Source organism: Vigna unguiculata, chromosome 5 (genome assembly GCF_004118075.2).
Source record: "Vigna unguiculata cultivar IT97K-499-35 chromosome 5, ASM411807v1, whole genome shotgun sequence".
NCBI lineage: Eukaryota > Viridiplantae > Streptophyta > Magnoliopsida > Fabales > Fabaceae > Vigna > Vigna unguiculata.
Genome location: NC_040283.1, coordinates 40,648,685 through 40,657,533, shown reverse-complemented (window position 1 = coordinate 40,657,533; position 8,849 = coordinate 40,648,685).

Sequence of the window (8,849 nt, the reverse complement as noted above, 5' to 3'; positions counted from 1 at the left end):
TAGACAATTTTGTTTGTTTTTTGCTTTAGTGTTGGAGCGATCATTTTATATCATTAAATAATTGTGTTTTTTGGTTCAATTTAGATTGTGCTCAAAAGTTAGATATAATGTATCGTTACATAATTTTGTTTCCTGATTCAGTCTTGGATTGTGTGTCACTGCTTAGAAGTAAGATGTAATATAACATTAGACAATTTTTTTTTGTTTAGTTTTGAATTTTGAATAGGTAATCTTTTGTCATTAAGTAATTATGTTTTTTTTCTTTAGTCTTGGATTTGGTCGGAAATGAGATGTGACATATCATTAGACAATTTTAATTTTTGGTTTAGTTTGTAATCTAACATTAGACAATTTTGTTTTTTTTTTTGCTTAGATTAGGATTGTTTAGTGGTCACTTTGTGGCATTAAAAATAATTCTATTTTTTGTCATCTTGAATTGTGTGTCAATGCTCAGAAGTTAGATGCGATATAACTATAGACAAATTTATTTTTCGTGTTAGTATGTTATGTAATATTAGACAATTTTATTTTTTGATTTAGTTTTAAATTTTATGGTGATCATTTTGTGTCATTAAATAATTACATTTTTTAATTTTGTCTTGAATTGTACTCAAAAGATAGATAATTTTTTTTTCTCTTTAGTATATGATGTAATATTAAAAGGCTATAGAATTGTAAATGCACAATTTGTAAATTGTAAATTGCATTTTCAATACCATGGAGATGATTTCATTTTTTTTAAAGAAATAATATATTTTAATAATAAAGTAAGTGTAAGAAATTTGTAACTTTATCATTATTAAAAACTTAGATGTAACATGTCATTATATAATTTTGTTTTCTGATTCAGTCTTGGATTATGTGTTACTGTTCAAAAGTTAGATGTGACATAACATTAAACAATTTGACTTTTTGATTTAGTATGTAATGTAATATTAGATATATATATTTTTTTTACTTTAGTGTTGGAGCAATCATTTTATATCATTAAATAATTGTGTTTTTTGGTTCAATTTAGATTGTGCTCAAAAGTTAGATATAATGTGTCGTTACATAATTTTGTTTCCTGATTCAGTCTTGTATTGTGTGTCACTACTCAGAAGTTAGATGTGACATAACATTAAACAAATTTATTTTTTTGGTTTAGTTTTGAATTTTGAAGTGGTCATCTTTTGTCATTAAATAATTATGTTTTTTTGGTTTAGTCTTGGATTGGGTTCAAAAATTTGATGTGGTATAGCATTAGACAATTTTAATTTTTGGTTTAGTTTGTAATTTCACATTAGACAATTTTGTTTTTTGGCTTGGTTTTTGGATTGTGTAGTGGTCACTTTGTGTCATTAAATAATTATAAATTTTTGTCATCTTGGATTGTATGTCAATGTTTATAAGTTAGATGTAACGTAACATTAGACAATTTATTTTTTCGAGTTAGTGTGTAATTTTACCTTAGACAATTTTATTTTTCGATTTAGTTTTAAATATTATAATGATTATTTTGTGTTATTAAATAATTACGTTTTTTTATTTAATCTTGAATTGTATTCAAAAGATAGATAATTTATTTATTTATTTAATATATGATGTAATATTATAATTTTTTTCTTAGTTTTAGATTTTGGTCATTTTGTATCATCGAATAATTAAATAATTAAGTATAATACCTGATAAACAATCATTATTCAAATAAAGGAATAATAATATTCTCTTGTCAGAGAATAATTTAAATAACAAAATAATTGATTATATTTTCTTGTAATCAAACTACCTGTATTAACTATACTTTTAAAACAAACAAATGGATTTCAAATCCACTACTTATTTTTAATGAATCAAGACTCGCCGAAATAATTACATTTTAAATATTAATATTTGATTAACTTTCTGTTTCAATTTCTCAATTAATTAAGTTTTAGAGTTTAATTGGATCAACTTTCCAAAAGATATGACAAATCAAGCACAAAAAATAAGCTATTTAATTTAACGATTGTCATCACAAAGTGTGAGATTTAAACATGACCACAGGTAAAACGTAAACACATATTTATTACCTTTTCTAAATACCTTAATTTAAAAGTTAGTCCATAATATGCAAAAAGATATAGAATATTTTCTCAAATCAACAATTTTTAATCTAAATTGAGCTACTTTTATCTTTTAATTCTAATTCACGACATAGTTCCAAACGTACGTTTTATTTAATCGACATCATGAATAACCAAGGCTGCTTCTTTCCTTCCTGCACCCCTTCGAGTACACCATAGCCTTATGAAAATGACCTCACTACCCTTAATGAAAATTTTTAATAAAAGGACCTAAAATAAATCACTTCATCTTCCACTTCTTCTCTGCATGTTCTCTGCACAGCGCTGCCACTCACGCACTTCAACCCTTACACCTCCATTTTCTTCAACGGTGAGATGCTTTTGAAGATAAAATAACTTTTGTTTCCCTGAAATGGTGTTTCCTCCATTAATGGGATTTCCCAGCTAAATCAATGTTTGTTTGTTTTTTTTTTTTTTTCTCATTGTTGCAACTCTTAAACCCCTAATAATTTCATTGTTATTTCTTTGTCACTAAAAAAATCTCCATGTTTTAAAAGATTCATCATCACCAACGACCAAGTTTCTAAATGCATTGTCTTTACCTCCCCAGTGGTCTTGTTGAAGAAGATCTTCCCCAAACATAAGCACCACCAAGCACCTCAGAGGCTGGATGCAAGTGGTGGTGCAACATCTCCGAATCTACAGTGTTATTGTCATCCAGGAGGACACGTCCGCATCAAGAAGCTCATGAACCAGCATATATGTGGACATGGGTGTAAAGAAGATGGTTGAGGCTTGGTTTTTGGTAGGCGTGATAATATGGGCTTGCTCGGTCCCACGAAAATAACGTGGGATTGGTCAGAATAGTTTGTGCCACTGTCCCTAAACTCACATAAAAAAAATTTATATTTGTGTATATTAGTTACTTTTTTTTTCAACTCTTATATTAACGTTTTAAATTTTTGTATGACTGGAAAAGACAAATACTATGTATTTTTTTAATGTGTGCTAAAATTTGAAGAATATGTATGTCAAAATACGAATATGAATATGATTAAAATGTTGAATTATCAATTTATCATCCAATTCTACAAAGTCTTTTCTTAATTTTGTGAACGGGTTAAAGTTTCTCAATTTTTTGAACAATACAATTTTTATCATAAAAAAAAGCGGACTAGCTCATGGACCGTCGGTCTGCACTTATGCGAGACAGACCAGACTTTTCAGCCTGCATTAAAAATGCAGGATGGAACGGGCCATCTCACATTGTGTGGGTTAAATGCGCGACAGGCCTAAACAGACCTAAGCGACCTGTATTGCCATCCCTATTTCTTGAAGTTTCAACCCAATTCGAAAGGTTCTTTTTTATATCTAAAAATATTTTCCGAAACATTAAATTTGAAAAGTATAGAAAAATACATTTTGAAAAGTATTTTTGAATTTAAAAATATTTACTAAAATACGTAATCCGGAATAAAAGGAATATTTTCTTGATTAAATATTTTGAAAAATATTCCGAATCTGAAATAATTTTCTAAATATTCAATCTGAAATGTTTATACTTTCAAAATAGAGTGTTCGACCAGGATGAAATATCTCATTTGGAAAAATTTAGAAAGAAAAGGGGTGCAGAAAGAAAATAACGAATTGCAGGCAGAAGCGCAGCCAATAACCAAAGAACACGAAGCTGCAACCAAGAGAAACAAAAGAAATATAAACTTTTTTTTTTCAATAAAGGAACAAAAGATGTCCACTTAATTAATAACACGTTATTTTTTTAAAATTCAATTCACAAAATACCTCTCTAAACTTTTTAAAATGTTTGAATAATAAATTTTATAACTTTAGAAAATTTAAATATGTTAAATTCAAATTGTATTTAGTTTAAATTTTATATATTTTCTTTAGATAAAATAATTTAAATAATTTAAATTTTATTCTTTTTATTTGGATAGAGTATAACCCTTACATACAATCAAGTATAATGTTTCATTTTAATATGAAATAATATCTAATAATTCAAACACCAATTAATAATGTTTTTTAATTAATATTGGATGAGATTATTATTTTGACTACAATTTACAAGATTTTTCTACATTACGTAGTTTTTTATTGACTTTTATTGAAATTATTTTTAACTTAGTGAATAATAGTACTGAAAAGGAGTTTACATTATCTAATTACAAATAAACATGTATGACAAGTTTATTAATACACACAAAAAATATGGCTACTTACATATTAATGAATTTTAAAATCCAAAGATAATTGTTACCAACAATATATATCTTTACTTACAAACTTTTTTGTATATGGGGTTTGTGGGTAATTAGCTTTTACCTATTGGTTTGAGTTGTTTCCAACGTTCACTTAGTATCATTGCAGCATAAAAGAACTAGATGTATAATTGAACTTATTGTTTGCAATATCCTTTCTTAATTTTTAGTTCCTATAATTTAGTTTTAGAGACACACATCTACACTCACCTTCACGCACGCAAACATAGTTTAAAATATTTACTTCTAGGAATTAAATATTAGTTTTTGTCATTTCAAACAATTTAGAACATTACTTCTATCAGCTAATTAAGTCTTTGCAATTGTAAATTTTTTCAAAACTTTTTCAAGGAATCTACTTTCTTTTTTCATAATTTTTTCAACATCTGAATATTTAGTTTCGATTATTATAATCAACATCTTTTTTTTTTCATGCATTAATACATTATTTATTGATGAAATTCTTAAAATCAACCATAGATTTAATTTTAACACAATAAATATATAGAACAGTTATCCCACTATCATATGGTTGAGTATTTGTGAAAAGAAAAATATAGGACACAATATGAAACATAAAAAGGAAAAATGGATGATTGATCGGAGCATTCTCATGTACGAGTGGCGGATCTTGCCCAATAATATTGGGAGAGCCAAAAAATGTACTCAAAATTTATATTTTTAATTATTATCACTATAAAATAAAAATTAATACATAATTTAATATAACCGTAACTACAAAACAAATCACACATATCTAAAGTATTATTTTTTCAGATTTTTGAACTCATCAATAATTAAATAAAAACTAAAATTTTCAGCTATTTCTTTTAATATAAATATGAAAACCTTTCTAAATAATTAATAGGAAATTTCTCATGTAACTCGTTGAACTTTAAGAAAAGGATCTTCTAATTGAACAATATGATCATTAGTATTATGTTTCAGAATATGTAAAAAATTGAATTAGTCTTGTTTTCATCTTCACATATACCTTTCCTTTTATCACTTTAAAACAATGAATTTATTATCTTATTCTTCATTAATATTTATCACAACCTAATAAAAGATTAAGAGTTCCTAAAAATGATTAAAATCAAAAAATAATTTATTACAATCTAATAAAAAATGAGAATTCCTAAAAAAATTTATGATAATAAAGTCATAAGTCAAAATCGGTTATGAAAAAACACATCATACATTACTTTTACTTCTATATTCATAAAAAATAAATATAAGACTCATATGAGATAAAAGATAATGCTAACTATTAAACAAATATTTCAGGATGAAGTAAGACATGATCAGAATTTCCTTTTTTTCTTCAATAGTAAAAGAGAAAACATGAAATTAAAAGAAAAAAAATAATAAGTTTGTATCCAACATTTTTTTTAAAAGCGAAAAAAAGAAACATGTGAGAATAAGAGATAAATCTAATATGTAAAAAAACTCAAAAAGATAATAAAAAAAAGAAGTATCTTAATAAATATTTTTAATTTTTATTATATTTGATTTTATGTGTTATCATTTATTATTATTAAATGTTATACTTTATAAAAAATTAAAAAAATACCTAATTTAATAATCATATTTTTTAATATAAACTACCTATAATTTAAACATTTTAAAAAATATTAAAATTTTTTAAATTACATATAATATAAAAAAATTAAAAAAATTTGGGAGGGGGGCCATGGCCCCTCCCTGCTCCTCAAAACATCCGCCACTACTCATGGAGTAGGATAATCACAAACTCACATTGTTGGAAAAAGAAAAAAAATCAAAAAGTGTTAATCACTCAAAATACAAAAGTATATCGTATGTTTCCTGAATTTGATTTCATAAAGCTAATTTAATCACTTTTTAGTATTACCATCCAAAACCTTAATATTTGTCCTAAATACAAGTACTAGAAAATATATATACACATGTGATTAAAGACAAAAGTCAACAGTAAAGGGGGCGTGAAGAAAATCGGAGTTGTTAATGAAAAACAACGTTATACAAAATAAAGAGATCACGTGAGAGTTTGAAATCCGTTGCAGAGACTTTCAACGGTTGATTGATATGAATGAAACAAAAGCTGAGATTTGAAATGGTGGTGAAGAACATTTAAGTCATATTAGCTACATATGGTCAAACACTTGCATCCCACGCCCAAGGAAATCAACTTCCAAGTTCTAAAATAAAATTTATAATTATTTAATTTTAGATGATTAATTTTTATCATATCTTTCTTAAGTTAATTTTTTCGGCTAAATGAGTTTATGTCGTTGTTTTACTCATCAGCTTAATATAATAAGTTGATGTAAATTTTTCTTTATATAATATTTAACTTTATTATTTTTACTTGATATTACGATTATCATTGTATAATATTTAACTTTATTATTTTTACTTGATATTACGATTATCATTGTATAATTGAATTGTTGTTTTTATTTATAGGTTTAGAGTATTTATAATTTTGTTATTTTTACTTAATTTGAATTATTCTAATTATATTTATAAAAACTGTAATTTTTTTATTTAAGGATAAATTGCTCTAAAAATATATCATACTAAGGTTTTATTTAGATAAAAAAGTGAATAAAATCAATCTTAAAAGGATTTTGTTATTATACGACTGACTTGATAAATTTGACTAATATCTTTAAGGGTGTGTTGTGAAGAATAATTTGAGTGAGAGGAAGATGATTGATTTAGATTGATTGGAGGGTGAAATTTATGTTGTTTTTTAAAAGATTTGAGAGAGATAGTGAAGTGTAAAAGATTTGATTGATGTGATTAATAAAAAGTTAAATTTCATAAATGAAAATGTAAGGTTCCCTAATTGTCCTTAGTATTAAAAAATTAATATAAAATGATATTTAGATAAGTTATAATTAATTTTTGATATTTTTGTATCAAATAAAATTATTAATATTTATTAATTGAAAAAATTAATATTATAATATATTTGATTTGAAAAATTAAATATTTGAAAAAGGTTAAAAAACATGCATGAAAACGAATTAAGATACAAGTCAAACAAAACTGGTTTCATGAGTGTTATGTCAAAATAGAATAGGTTCCAATTAAAATAAAATTGATTTCATTCGCTCACATATCTGATTTCAAAATAAATTAACTTTCATATTATGTTGTCTCGAAATCATTTATGACCTTCACCAATAATAATGATGGAAAGAAAAGTAGACCTCTAACGATAAAAATAAAAGAGTATGTTATTCTAATAAAATAACAAAATATTTTAGTAAAAAGGTACTATTACTCTTAAATCTCTATTGCAAATTATAATACTGTTATGAGATCAATTTCATAAATCAATACCTTCCACCGCTTTCTATTCAATATAAAATAATATAATAAATTTTTTGAAGCAACACTCACAATTAGGTTTAAACGTACCAGAAAAGAACACGACTTAAAATAAACTAATAAAAAGTGTAGATATTTTCTATTAGAAAAGATTTTGTCTGTTGTGTGTGATGTGATAGAACATGAGACAAAAGTGAAACATGATATTTCAATTCGATGTCATTGATGATGCAACAAGACGACGTGTCAGAAAAAGTCTCCTGGAATATGGTGTGAAACTAATCAGTCAAATCAAGATACCATAGATCCGATCTCTTATCATTTGTCAAAACTTTCGGCTTCGGTGAATCAAAATAACAAATTATTTTCCCCTATTTATCTGAAATTAGCATTCAGGCGCTGAGGGAACCCACAAATCTTTATTCAAAAGTAGAATATTATGACTTAATACTTTTATATTTTAGACCTGTCACTATTCTTATAATTAGATAGTATGTTATATTTATACTTGTTTCTATTTTAGTATTTTTCTTTTCAATTAATTACGCACTTATGCACGATATTTATCAATGTAGAAGACTTTATTGTATACAAGTTGGAATTTGGTTCTCTAAAATGGAAGTCTAATAATGTATTTTACTTTCTTGTTTTACAAGTTAGAAATCGATTTCATGTAAACTGAATTCCGAAATGAAATTTTTTTAAATCATTAACATAATAAAAAATGTATAACATTTATTTAAAAAATAATTGGAATATATTAATTTAAATGCAATAAATATAATCAAATATAATAATCATTTAAAATTAATTTAAAATATTTATCTAAATATAATAAATATTAAAATTAAAATATAAAATATATGTAATAATTGTTTAAAAATTAATTAAAGTATACTTATTTAAATATCATAAATATTAAATTAAAATATAAATAAATGTAATAATCTTTAAAATGAAATAAAATATATTTATTTAAATATATGAAATATTTCAATTAAGCTATAAAAAGGATGTAATTGTTATTTAGTTTTTTATGGATAAACAAATTCATATTTATATTTATTTAACTATAATAAAAAATAGAAAATAAAAGTTACATTACTTTTTTTTTAAAATAATAAAATGTAAAAAATATTAAATTTTGAAATTAAATATAGTAATTAAAATGTAAAAATTTAGCCAACATATATTGAATAGTTGT